This window comes from Barbus barbus, assembly GCF_936440315.1.
Source record: "Barbus barbus genome assembly, chromosome: 2".
NCBI classification, from domain to species: Eukaryota; Metazoa; Chordata; class Actinopteri; order Cypriniformes; family Cyprinidae; genus Barbus; species Barbus barbus.
The window spans coordinates 29,967,432-29,982,765 of record NC_136730.1 but is presented as its reverse complement, the minus strand read 5'-3'; positions in this window follow the sequence as shown (position 1 = coordinate 29,982,765).

The window sequence follows — 15,334 nt, the reverse complement described above, 5'->3', positions numbered from 1 at the left end:
GCTCTGTGCACAATCCTAGTGGGTTGCCTATTTAGACAGCAGTTTAAAGCATTACAGGTGCACTCCAGGTGTGGAGGCTTTACCAAATAGTACAACAACGTAATTGCGCTTCTAACTGTATTTGGCCAAATACGTGGGCAGTATTGCAGGTACACTACCACTCAAATTTTGGGCTTGGTGAGAATATTTAAAAAATGTTTTTGACAGAAGCCTCTTAAGCTCATTAACACTGCATTTATTTGACCAATAATAAAGGTACATACAAAACAGGAATTGTGAAATGTTGGTACAATTTAAAATATAACTGTATTCAGTTTGAATAAATTGAATAAAAATTTAATAAAAGCTGAATTTTCAGCATCAGTTTCTCCAATCTTCAGTGTATTATGACCCTTTAGAAAGCATTCTAATATTCTGATTCACTGCTCAAGACACATTTCTTGTTATTATCTGTTGAAAATATTTTTACATATTTTTCAGGATAAATAGAAAATTCAAAAGATCAGCATTTATTTGAAATGTTTTTCTTCTCACTTTAAAACAAATTAATGAAGTTTTGCTGAATAAGAGTATGAATTAATTGATGAGTTTATGAATTAATTGCTCGAGTCTCCTATACTCTTTCTGTGCACCATAGTGTCATCATTCTATGTTTATTTATGTGTGAAAATATCTTAAGCTTTATACTAACTTAGCCCTCAGAAGTTTGGTAAATCTTGATGGTGCTTGTTTAGACTCTGGTTTTCTGGTTTCATGCAACTGACATTCATTAGAATTCCAAATCACAAACACAGCTGGATTTTTCATTTAAACAGGATTAAGTGCTCTCTGATTGTTCAAGACATAATTTCATAATTTAAATCTAAATTCACTAGCTGCCTATATGCATAAGCAGGACTGAGACCCAAGCACATGAAACGCCATTCAACAAGGAAGTCACTGTGCTGCATCCAATATTTAAACGTCAAGTTACTGTATGTCGTTTGGTATGTTGAAGTCTCTTGATTATCATCAGCACACATTTGTGACTAAGAAGAAGCGAAGGCCAGAGGAGAGGAGGGAGAGAGGGAAGTGATGGCACTTCATGTCGCCTGGAATGCAATATGTTCCACCTGAATGCTTCTTTCCACGGCTACATCATTTATCTGACTGCGCGGTCTCTGTGTTTGGAGAACGGGCTTCGGTGAGGGATATGCTGCCGTGAATGGACAGAAACACTTCCCCTTGCATGTATTTATAATTTCCACCTATTAAGTCACTGCGTTGCTGTCGTGCATCTGCTTCTCGGTTGATTTCTGAGAAGTTTTGTGGCGTGTAGCTGCATTTTGAGGTCAATAGAAGGGTTTGTGTGCGTGTGTGTGCTGTTGTGTAATCACATTTTAAAATGTGGGTTGAAGAAATACTATATTAGCATTTCCTGAAGGAAATACCAGTGCGTACAAGCGAACAAATGTGCTACAGTTTTGGGTCACTTTGCTTTTAGGCTTTGGATCTGCGTAAATGAAATGTCAGTCAGCTGCACGCAAGAATCAACACATGGTCACCGTGCTGTGCAAAGGTGCCTATGAATGGTTAAATATATGCAAGGAAAATTAGAACATTTACAGTTCAGTATGCAAATGATTGTAAGAATTGGTCAGCTGAAGGATATTTACTGTATACTGTTGTACAATGTGGAATAGAAATAGATTTGCTTTTCACAAAGAAAAAGGAAATGGTTGAAGTTTTATAACTTCGATTCTGCTTAAAAGAAATGCTGTATTAGAGTTGATTTGCCATTGTCATAACATTTGTAGTCAATCAGAATTCAGTATGCAAATATTATGATTACATCATTACATTCTATTAATGGGAGATTTAACATATTTGAATCTTACCGAAAGTATAAAGTTTACAAAAAGCTATAAAATTACTAAAACTACTACAGCACGCGTTTCAAATTATTTCTATAATTCTGTAGTAAAGTATTGTATTGCTGCCTTGCAAACGCTATTAAACCCTGTTTATATCTGATATTAACATGCTTGTTGGTGGACCTGTTAGAAACAGGACAACAAAATTTTTATTTATTTTGAATTAGCTTTTACTTTTATATATTCAGTTTTTAATTTAGTGTACGAATACAGTTTTCGTTTTAGTACTTTAACATAAGCTTATTTGCTTTCGGTTAGTTGCTAAGGAAACATTTATCATTTTAAGTTCTTTTTAAGTTCTTCCAAATTACTTTGAATAAGTTGAGTTTCAGTTAATAACAACATTAGACAACACTAAATTCAGGTGTATAAGGGGCCTAAAACATTTTTCCATTTCAGCCACATTCTAAGTTGGATATTTATTTCATTTTGGTCATGGTAGTAGTGCCAACGAAAGAAAAAAAATCTAAAATATGCAAATCAGACATAAGATAATAATAGATATGGAAGGAAACTGTTAACTTGTCCCTTCCAAGATGAACTGGAGGAGATTTTAAATGCTTTTTTTAGCGTATGTGATTTCAGAATTGCATTGCTGTCCATGGTCCTGATTCTGAGTGGCTTCGTCTGACTGCGTCCTAGTGCACATGCATTTATATCGCTATAAATCACAATTTGTTGTAATACATCTACCAACATGATGCATGTAGTGTTTGCCAGCTAAAATAGTTTTTCATTCTAACTCTGTTGGTTGAGGAAATTGATTTGCTTTATTCCCTTTCCCGTGGAGGGTTGTGATGTATTCTTAGCATGGGAATACTGACTCTAAAGTAGCTTAACACTTGCTTTCTCGCCAGTGTTTTTCCTCTCTAATCATGTGACTAATGTATGTGTTCAGCTGTGGTCAGATTTTGTGCATCATGCTAATAGGAGATGAGGTGTAAAAGCCCCACAGGAGACATGCCAGAGAGGTCTTCACTTAAAAGCTAATCAAACTGTCATTATCACACCTCCTGAGAAGGGCCGTGCGAGAGAGCCAGTGTGCGTGGGATTCACAAATCCTATCTCTGATACTGCCTTTCAAATTTCAGTTTACAAAGCTGATTTTTGCAGCCAACTCCTATTGTTTTAAACTCCACTGGATTACATGGAGGCCGGGCACCGTGTAGAGTTGTAAAACGCTGTCAGAGGACAATATCTGCACACACACACAAACGCGGAGGACCACGCAATCACATTTGCCCTGAAGGTGTAATTTGTCTTGTGTCTTCAGTCTCCCAGGAGATGGTGGAGTTTATGTAGATTATTGCCTAAAAGTGGGTTAAGATGAATGCCACCACCATGGACCGATACAAACACCATTATCATCCTCTGATACCGACGGCAAAGAGGATTTGCAGCTGATAAATCAGGCCACGCATATTTGTGTGAATACTGCTCACATTTTGAAGGTCGGGCGAGATAAATAATGAAATATGTGTGAAGATTAGAAAGTCTGATAGTAAAATGCATGACATCAACCACTTTTTTTGACGAGAGAAGCATTTGTCACGAAAGTCATGAAACGCCCTTCACAGAAATCCACTATTGACTGCTTACGCCCACAAACATGCATCCTGTTATCAGATTTGTTTTTCCCCCTTAGAATTTGACATCGTAAGGAAATATAAGGCTGTACAGAAATGGCAGGAGTTTGGAGAAGGAACATTCTGCATGTGATGATAAGATGTAATGGAGAATGCTTGCAGCTGAGAGAAAAGCGTCTCTGACCTTTTACTCACTTGTCAGGTCTCGTCCATCCTCACTGTCTCTCATCACAACACTGCACATCACAGTTTAACAGGCATAAGTACACACACACACACACACGATTCTCCTTACTGTGCTAATGGAGAGATCAAAACACAAACCACTACAGAGAACCTTCTTGAGATTTCACTTCTATACTGGATGCGTCACATTGCAATGTGACAAGCAGTTCACTCTTATTATAATCACCTGAGCTGTATACATTGGCGCACCAGTTCTTGTTTTGATGGAACTTCAGTTGTAGTTTCTACTTTTGATTCTCTGCATAGCTACTCCAGCCACGTTTTTCTCCCTTCAGTCTGATTTTATTTATTTATTTATTTATTTTTGGTTTATAAACCATACTGGTTTATATTTAAATTACCTTTGCCATGATTAAGGGGCAAAAAATCTAATTGCAATTTTTTTTTATAAAATCTGCAATCCAAACAAATAAACAAACAAAAAAAACAAACTTATATTTTTGCTGTAAAAAAACAAACAAAAAAAACGTATATACTTGTTTGTAGGGCTGCACAATTTGGCTAAAATTTTATTATAAAAAGCTAATAATATATTAATAACAACAACAACAATAACAATATAATATTAATTAATAATTTAAAATGTTATTATAAAAAGCTATTAATATATGAATGATATTAATAATAATAACAATATAATATTAATGATTAATTCATATTATATTAATATGTTGTTAATTATTAATTAAAATTAATAATAATAATTTCTTATTATTACTATAAATATTACTAGTTAAAAAACTATAATTGTATGAATATTAGTTCTATTCTTTAAAAAATCTTTTACAACTATTAATAATTTATAAGAATGTTAAATGTAAAAATGCAATTCTCACAATTATTATCTGTATTTCATAATATTGTGATATTTAAAAAAAAAATGTTTTCAGTGTTTTACTTTAATTTATTTAGACAAAATCATTATTGGTCATAGCATGAGAGTAATCTGCTTATCAATATTGGTCCTCTCTACTTATGGATAAAATGAATTGATTGCAAAGACTTTGATTTATTATGTATTTCAATAACCTGACTTTGGCCGTTACACCAAAGCATACAAGTGTGTTTTCTGGTGTTTTTTCTAATGTTTCTAACATTAAATCTTTTTTCTTTTAAAATAGTCCCTACACAGTGTGCTTTAATGCCAGTGTATTCCTCTTTTGGAAACAAGGTATTCACCTATTTCACTGTATAGTCTCACTTATGGGTAATTAGTTAATTGTTGGCAACCGCTCTTCAGTGTTAGACAGCTGTTGTTGTGCTGCAGCGCAGTGTTGAGACTGTGAATGATGATGAATGATGTTTGCATTTTGTAGGTTGATGTAGAATGCACATGGAATTTTAGAGATGAGCTAGTGTATTTGAATGTAACTCATTCTCACTCTAATATCCTGGTGAATCCAGCATGAGGGAGGAGTCATGCTTGTGAATGATATTTTTGTTAAAGGAGACTGATCGTAGGGGGATTATACAGAGCAGCTTTACTCCAAATGTTTAGAATTTTGTGGACTTCTCCTCCTAGTCTCTCTCCTTTTCTCTCAGTGTGTCCCAGATCATCTTTAAGCTCTCCACTTCAAAGCCTTCAAACACGGCAGAGCTTTAATTTACAGCCAATAAGGTTTCTTTTCAGAGTGACAAAATGGGGCACAGTGTCGCCATTTCCCTTGAGAGGGAATGGAGAGAGAAAGAGAGAGAGAATAAGACAATCAGTGAGGAAACCCTGGAATTTCTGTCTCTCTCTCTCAAGCTCTGTTCTTCCCGCCAGCCCTCACTTTAGAGGATTGAAGTCATCTGTCTCCATTAGGGGGTCATGGAAATATGAGACCTGCAGGGGTGGCCCTGCTCTAGAGCAAAGTCTGGACATCATAAAAAGTCCTCATCAATTTGTTGTAGCAAAAGCCTCTCTTCTCTCTGTCCACTTCCTTTAGGACGGTGGTGGATTGATTAAGTTTCCAAAAAATTCCACGTTTACATTTTCCATGTACGTACATGTAGTTTTCATAATACGCAAAGGAGATCTCTAGATGTAGACATAATTGTTATACTGTATTTAATTATTTTTTCATAACAGCATTAACAAATATTGTTACATTATAGACATTAAATTGTTACATTATATAATGCTTACTGCCATTAAATGCTCAATATGTCATTTTAATGTGTTAATTTAGTTATTTATAATTTATTGCATTTTTATCTTCAGGAAATATTGATATACTCTATAGAACTGATCGTGATTTGAATGTAACTCAATATTTTTAACTGTAACTAAATATTTTTTGGATAGATTTTAATGTGTTGCTGATTTGAAGGCATTATATAGAGTGTTTGTTGAATTATTATTAATAACAATACTGTATTATTGAAAAGTTCTTAAAATATTTGATCTCTGATATATTTTACATTTCATATATTATCATCTAAGATGTTTTTGAAAGTCACTAATCCTCACTAAGACTGCATTTATGAAAAATACAATAAAAACAGCAATATTGTGAAATATCATTACAATTTAAAATGACTTCTGTCTTCAGTGTCACATGGTTCTTCTGAAGTCATTCTAATATGCTGATTTAATAACCATATGATTTCAGTGTTGCTTTAAAAAAAACTCAAGACAATCAAATCACATTAAACCACAAAGTGTCTCGTATTCTTAATATAGAAACAGCCTTAAAATGGAAAGAATATTACACATAATGAATCATACATGTCCACACCATCAGCTTTTTATTTTTGGAACAATTTAAAAAGAAGTCTATTATATCTGTAAAAGGATACAAATAGCTTGAAAAGTGAATTTGGAATCAGGCTTTGTTGGCAGTGTCTGTACAGTGAGTGAGAGTCTTACTGTAATGGTCTGTGTATCATTCATTCCATTTAGCCTCCACTCTCTTCTCACACGCTACAGCACAATAACATTATTATTGATCATTCTGCTGATGGGTGAGAAGATGGAGCCCTTTCACACACCCACACCCACATCTACACACACACACACACACACACACACACACACACAACTCTTCTCTTTCCCTTGCATCACTCTGTCTACATCCCTTAAGCATTTTGTGTCACACAGTTTTATCTTTCCTCTCACTTCCTTTCTGTCCCTTTGTCCCCTGGCTGTAGTATGAAGACAAAGGGCTGCTTATATCACCAGACTGATGTTCAGACTTCATCTGTGCTCGGAGCGCTCACAGTAATTAGTAAGGTGGCAATGTTATATAAGGGGTCCAGTGAAGGAGTACAGGGACTGAGTCTGACAACCACCCACGCACGCACACACTTGTATATCTCCATCATGGTGACTATCCATTGACTTTCATTGTTTATCCAGAGCTTGTGATATTTTCAATTCCCTAAACTTAAAGGGATAGTCCACCCAAAAATGTAAATTCTATCTACTCACCCTCAAGTTGCTCCAAACCTGTATGCATTTCTTTCTTCTGATGAACACAAAAGTAGATATTTTGAAGAGTGTTGGTATCCAAACATTTTCGGTGCCTAATGACTTGCATAGTATTTTTGATTTATACTGTGAAAATAAATGGAAACAAAAACGGTTTAGTTAACAACATTCTTCAAAATATCATCTGTATTTTTCAAAAGAAGGAAAAATCACATGAGAGTAAGTATATGATGAATTTTTGGGTGGACTATCCCTTAAAACCCTGTCTCTGTAAATTTTCATCAAGACATTATTTAGTATATTTTTTAATATCTCAATGTAGAGAAATGGTGTCAATACTCTTTATTCTGTGTTTTAATGTACATCGAAGTGAATCAAGTTGGTGAAAAGAAAAATGTTGTCACGGTACGCCCCCAGGAATGGCGTGGAAAGACGAGGTCAGGGTCCAAATGCAGGTAAAGCTTTTAATAATATAAACTGAGGCCAACACGGCACAACAAACATTTCAAGACAATGGTAGATAACATGGCAAGACAAGTAACAAATATAGTACGAACCCACACCGAGTGGTGGGAGAGGGGAGACTAAATAGTCTGTGACAAATGGGGAACAGCTGTGGGTGTACAGAGTGTGATGATGATGCGGCAGGTGTGTGTGATATGGCAGGTGTATGTGATATGGGAGATGAGTCCGGGAGAACGGGAGATAGCGGCCTCCTGTGGGGCCAGGGAGAAGTACAGGACCCGGACTCGTGACAAATGTAGTGCGGAGACTTGGTTCAATCCATTGGTTGGTGACTCCATGAAGGCAGAATCTAAATGCGAGCTTGAGGTCTAAAATGAACTAACCGATTGGAAAAGTGTTGTAAACGTCACCAGAGGGAAGTCTATCATTTTTGAGCTGTGACATTTTGATATCATTTAAAACTTTTCATTTTTTTCAATGAAATATATGCATTGATAAATATAACATTTACAATAATATCAATAACATATATTTAGAAGATAGACTGAATTTCCATTTCATGCCGGCTTTAAGCTGTTTTCCATCTCAGTGTTGGTGGTTTCAGGTTTCACCCATCCACACACACATGTACATCCCTGTGTGGTGTATTTTATTGATTTTTTGGACGGGTGTGGTGGACTGCTGGAGGTGCATTGTGACAGGCAATAGCAAGGTGAAGTCACCTGCACACACTCTGGCCAGCTTCCAGAATGTTCTGACAGACTGACTGCAGGCTAGACCTCTGCTTTACGCACATCTTCACTCATAGAGGAGGAGGGAAGGGGGAGAAATATGAGAAAAATAAGAGAAGGTATGTAAAAACGGAGAGAGAATTTTTTTTTCTCTCTTTCTTTTTGTTGACAGCATGTGTCTGGCCATGAGGTCCTCACACAGATTCTCTCCACTTGGCTGCGTGCCCATCTGCTGTGCTGCGTGTGGGTGTCTGTGGTGTGTGGATGCGGTGCAGAGCACTGTCAGGTGGCACCAGGTGTTGCTTGGCCTTGCTTCACAGCACGCAGGGCCGCAAATGCATAGCACACCACCTCTCACATAGCTGACACACACACACAGCGCACACCCATCCCAGAGTGCATATTGATGTGGTGTTTATTGCAAACTAAAATATTTTGAGGATATAAACAAATTCTGGTAAAAACAGTCATAATCGCTAAAAAAAAACCCTCCACACATTTTGCAATAATGATAATCCTTTTTTCCCCTCAAAGTTTTTGTATACAATTATTAATTTTTTTACACTACCATTCAAAGGTTTGAGTCAGTAAGATTATTATTTTCTTTTTTAAGAAATGAATGCTTTTATTCAGCAAGGGCACTTTAAATTGATCAAAAGTTTTTGTTTTAAATAAATGCTGTTCTTTTGAACTTTCTATTTATCAGACAAATGTTTCACGCTTTCCACAAAAATATTAAGCAGTGTAAGTCTTTTCAACATTGATACTAATAAGAAACGTTTCTTGATCATGTTACACTGAGGATTGGAGTAATGGCTGCTAAATATTCAACTTTCCAATTGCAGGAATAAATATTTTTTTAAAAATATATTAAAATATGAAGCAGTTATTTTAAATTGTTATAATATTTTACAATATTACTGATTTTATCGTAATTTTGTTATTAATATATATTGATAAATGCAGCCTTGATGAGTATAACAGACTTTCAGAAACATTTATAAAATCTTGCCAACCCCAAACTTGTGAGAATTATTTGATTTGATTTGATTTCCATATACTTAAATGAATAAATATGTGTGGACATGAAATATTAATCCAAGTTAAATTACATTATAAATTGTTCAGAATTGTTCTGAAAGTATAAAATGTGTATGCAAATATACAATTTTTACATCAGAAAGGCCAGACACTCACAATACGCATACACAGGTTTTTGTCTGTTTTAGGCTTTTATCTTGGTCAGTTTACAGTAAGTACAGGATGTAGGCTGTGTGGCAAACAGTCTCGATAATTTGAGAGAGAGAGACATTAGTTTGCAGAGCTCATGCCCAGACACCACGTGTTTTAGTGAAGTTCATAGCGGACAATTCACTGCTCAGTTAGTGTCACTGCAGTGTAAGCCCTGAATGCATCTCCCCTTTAAAAGTGAGTTTATTAGCTCTCATTCAGGGAATGATGGATGTTATTGGAGATAGAGTTACATCAGGCTTTTGAGCACATGTGTTCGTATGTCTTCTCCTCTATATTTCTGCCCTGGGGCTACTCTCTCCGTCTCATTGTGAGTGGAGTCTATTTTAAGAATCGCTTCTCTTATTGGATGAGCGCTTTTATGAAGGCAGTCTTCTCTATGAGATGAAAGAGCAGAGTGCCTTCTGATATGAGTGTTTTGCAGAAGCCCATGCTCATGTCTGTGCACGTTTGCGCACATGTGCCTGCGTAGGTGTGTGAGATTGTTTGGAATGGAGAATTAGTCCTGTGACAGTGTTGCTAGAGCTAGTGGGAGCTGCTGTGCGTTTGTCTATGTGTTTTGAATGAGAGCGAGCGACGGCCATCTATAAATAGCACCTGCTTTCTGTGCTGTGCTCTCTGCAGATGAGAGGAGGAAACTCCTGCATAATACCAGATAAAGAACAGACGATTACTTACACTGGTCTACACAGAATCGGCGCACAAAAGCTTTGCAGATTTCGCTGAATTCAAACTCCCGTACTTTATGAAGTTCCACTTGCATCTTCATGTTGTTAAAGTGTTGTGCTTGTGTGACTTTTTCCATTTACTAGAAACAATTTAGGCAATTCCTATTCTTTAAGAGTGTAAACATTGTGACTGTGGCACATTTCTGTAACTAAACAGGAACATTAGCTTAGCTCTGTTTGACTGAACAGTGGCAGGTGGAGGCATGGGATGCTAGGTGTGTTTGGGATAGTAGTTTAGAGAAATTTTATGCGATTCCATTTGGTACTACTAGTGGTACCAAATTGCCACACTTGATCAAATTAGCCAAATGTTTTCAGATACCGGTACAAGTGTAGTGTTCTCAGCTCTGTTTTACAATATTTAAAGTCAAAGTGTGTCATTTCAGCGCCATTGGCATCATCAAAAAATTATGAGTGTTTCTAACATGTCTGCTGTTTGCTATTGGTTGAACAAACAATTAATCCCTTCCTATTAAACATGTCTTTTATTGAGAAAGTATACAAGATAACAGAAAAATCTTCAATGGAGACAATTTTTAACTATCATCCCCCCCTCCCACCCTCAGCATCCACATGTTCCATTACACAGGGCTAAATAAAATAAAATATAAAAAGAATGAAACAAAAGGGAGAATAAGTTCTGCTACACATGGGCTAAGACAGATAAATATTACCACATCAAATAAAGCACATCACATTTGCATCAATCACTGGATTGAGAGGAATCTAGCATTCCTTGTATTACCATTTCGTTGTTTTCAAGGAATTGTATAAAGAGGTCCCATATTTTATAGTAATCTTTAATTAATCCCTTCCTAAACTCACACCATTGGTTGAGCTAATGCTGCTGTTGCCGAGCTGGTCAGGATGCTCAAACTAAGTGTTTTAACTTTGCATTTGAGTTTTAGCTTCTACACAGTGTTGTAGAAGCTAAAACTTCAAAAATTTGGGGTCAGAAAGATTTCTTTGAAAGAAATCAATATGTTTATTCTGTAAGGATGTATTAAAAGCCACTGCAAAACAGGAAGCAGGTTGGAGAGAAACTGGCGGAGGACTTGTGTGTGCTGAATGCTGTGGAGCACTAGCATAACCTGAAAAGAGACTCTGGGTGTGCCACATTTATTGTCAGATTAATGTGCAAAAAAAAAAACTGACTCTGTGTATCACTAACATTAAAGAATAGACTGGGCTGATATGTAAAACTATACTTGGACTCACCACATAACCATATAAAATATTAAAACACTTAATTACACTTAATATCACCAAAAATATACTCATAACATGGTACTTTTAATAGTGCGTGTTACCATACAGCCTATCAATGAATCAATATGCATACTTTTAAAGACTACTTAGAGTGTGTGGGCTGCTTAACACATAACATTAAATGGATGAAAAATAACAGTTAAGACTTTGACATTTTCAAATAAATGCTGCTCACTTAAACATTCTTTTCATTATCGAATCCTGAAAAATATATCATGGTTTTCACAAAAATCTTAAAAAGCACAACTGTTATCAACATTGATAATAATAAGAAATGTTTACTGAGCACAAAATCAGCATATTAGAATGATTTCTGAAGGATCATGTGACAGTGAAGACTGGAGTAATGACGCTGCTTTGCCATCACAGGAATAAATTACATTTTAAAAATATTAAATTGTAATAATATTGTAAAGTGTAAGATTATTTCACAACATTTGATCAAATACATGCAAAAGAGTTATTTTAAATTTAAATATAGGCCTATTTCACAATATTACTGTTTTCACTGTAGTTTAATCAAATAAATACAGCCTTGGTGAGCATTAGAGACTTCTTTCAAAAACCTCACCTTACAAACTTTTGAACAGTACTACATGTGTATAGTGTGTGTCAGTTAAAATACATAAGCATTTCTGCATTTCAGTTTGACATTTTTCCTCCTGAGTGGGTGAAAATATGTGAGGATGAAGGGCTTTAAATTTTCCTTTTAAATTCCGGTCTCTTCAGCTGCTTTTTTATCTTTCTCTATCTCTCATTTTCTGTTTTAATAGAGGGAAGATAATCAGGAGCAGAGAGGTTCATGGGAGCAAAGGGCATTTTGGTCATGTGGCAGTCTTTATGTATTTCTGTGTATTAGAAAGATGAGAATGAGGAAGAGAGGGAGAAGAGCAGATGCATTTAGAGATGCTGCATTTATAATACATGACACACCGCCGTGGGCTAGTGGTACCTTGGCCCTATATAGTGTGTGTGTGTGTCTCAGGAGTGGGGGTATGTCTAGTGGTTCAAAGCCATAGTCTAGACTGGTAATAAGGATACTACGTGCACCATAAATATTTGTTACTGCAGCATGTAAAATTGGACAGATAATTTGCGGTAATATGAGATCATGATTACCTGCCCGCCGTGTGTGTTAGAGACGATCCGTGTAAGTCAGTTGCATGTGTACCGTTAAATTGCTGTAGTCATTTTCTGTGTGTGTGTGTGAAGTGTGGAGTGAATCAGGGCTGTAAGTGAATCCTCCTAATCAAAGCTCTTCTCCTTGGTCTGTCTGTGTTGTATTGATCTCTGAGCTCTTGTATACTCCTCGTACTCAGGGTGGTTAAGCTCAGTCTACATGCAGAGCTGCATGTTATATCAATGAAATCCACAAAGCTACACACACGCACACACACTGTTGTCATCTGTATCACTCAGTGTCACCACAGCTGCATTGTAAAGCATGCCCTTGGGGTCCATGGGGCAGCGTCTACATTACACATGCCATCCGCGTGTGTGTGTGATTGTTGTGAGAGTATTTTACAGGGATGGAAGGAATAAAATAAATCAGGGTTTCTTAAAGGGTTTCATTTTTTAATGACATTTACTTCCCTCGAAATTGAGCATAACAACATGTTATACGATGTATCACAATTTTAAATTAAAAATAGAATTTTGTAATATGCTATTGTGTTCTTTTTAGATAATGTTGGTATTTAGACTGATTAACATTTTCATTAAACTCACGCATTTCCTTTGTCATGATTTCAAGTACTAGGCTACATACACAACATAGTAATGGCTCCTTAGTTCATGATACAAGACATTCAAGTGAGTTGACCAATACAGTCTACAATTCAGACATTATTAGGTCTAATTAGTCGAACAGTTAAGACTTTTAATTAAAAAGTATTAAATGTTTTATTATTCCATTGAATTTTATTGAGCAGAGATGCATTAAATTTACAATGTTACTAAAGGTTTTTTTTAAATAAGTGCTGTTTTGAATTTTGTATTCATTAAAAAGTCCTAAGAAAAATATCACAGTTTCTGCAAAAATATCAAGCAGCACAACTGTTTTCAATATTGATAAGAAATGTTTCTTGAGCAGCATATCATTATATTAGAATGACAGTTGAAGGATCTTGTGATACTGAAGACTAGAGCAGTGGCTGCGAAACATTCAGCTTTGCCGTTACAGGAATAAATAATATTTTAAAAAGAATTAATTTAGAAAACAGTTATTTAAATTGTAACTTTTCACAATAATATGCATGCATAACCCATGAAAAATAGACTTGTAAAAATGAAATGAAATTCTAGATTTGTGATGTTAATAACTGTGGAAAAATGACATCACAGTCTGTGAAAAGGGCCCATTCCATCTTTCCTCTTTTCCATTTCTTCACTCATGTCTGTTCCCTCACTCTTCAGACTGAGCATGCTGTCTAATTGAACTAAATTGGATTGGCATGTCGTTGTTGGAGGGAAATGAGGTGACTGCTTCATGCATTCATTCACAGATCTGTCAGTCACGCACCCCTCACAGCCTCTCCCTCGCTCCATCTCCCCCTCCTGCCCCAGCATGAGGGTCGTTCAGGGTGAGGGTTTAAGGTGGGTTTCTTATGGCTGAGAGCTGATAGCATCACTGCTAGCCTGTGGGAAAGAGCCGTTACTGCTTTGTGATACCAACACTCACAAGGACATAAAGATTCACTTATTCTGCCTAGGTATGTGTAGGAGTAGATATATCAGAAAATGAAGTAATCTAACAGCTTTAATAATACACTTCCAATTTATTTTTGCATGTATTTGATCAATAAAAGTGATCCCGCACACTATCAGTCCATGCTAAATATAGAAATTTATTACAAAAAACAGCGATGTTTTGATCCAGTGACCTTCATCAAGCTTGGATGTATTTGATCGTGATGTATTTGTATTTGATCGTGCATGTATTTGATGAAAAATGCAATAATGTTGTGAAATAATCTTAAAATTTACAAATATACAAACATAAATATATTTTAAAATGTAATTTATTCCTGTGGTGGTAAAGCTGAATTTTCAGCAGTCATTATTTCAGTCTTCAGTGTCACCAACGCTATCTCACGGCAATTCGTACATATTTTACCTGGTGGCTAATTCGTACGACCTCACTCGTACGATTTAGTATGATATGTCGAAACCTCAGTGACGGGTAGGTTTAGGGGCGAGGTTAGGTGTAGGTCATTCATAAAAATTCATACGAATTGGTAACTCGTAACATACGTACGACTTAGCAAAAATCGTACGAATTAGCCACCTCGTAAAATATGTACGAATTGCCGTGAGATCGGGCTGGTGTCACGTGATCCTTCAGAAATCTAATATCTAAAATCTAAATTCTAATATGCTGATTTGTCCTCAATAAACATTTCTTATTATTTTCAACGTTGAAAGCAGTTGTGGTGCTTACAGTTGTGGTGGAAAGGGTGATCATTTTTTTTTCAGGATTCTTTGATGAACAAAGTAAAAAAAAAAAAAATTGTGGTAATGGGAAGTCTGTGCGTAAATTAATGAATTAGTTTGTTTACTATGTTGAGAGTTGCTGTAGTAGTGATTTGTTAGATAGGTATGAAAATTTTTTATTTTTATTTTATTTATTTTTTTCCTTTATATGTTTACTATTGAAATGTTGTTGTTGTATGCATTTGTCAATTTTATTTAATTTCTGTATTTTCTTAAATGGGTGTGTATAGAGTATTTACAG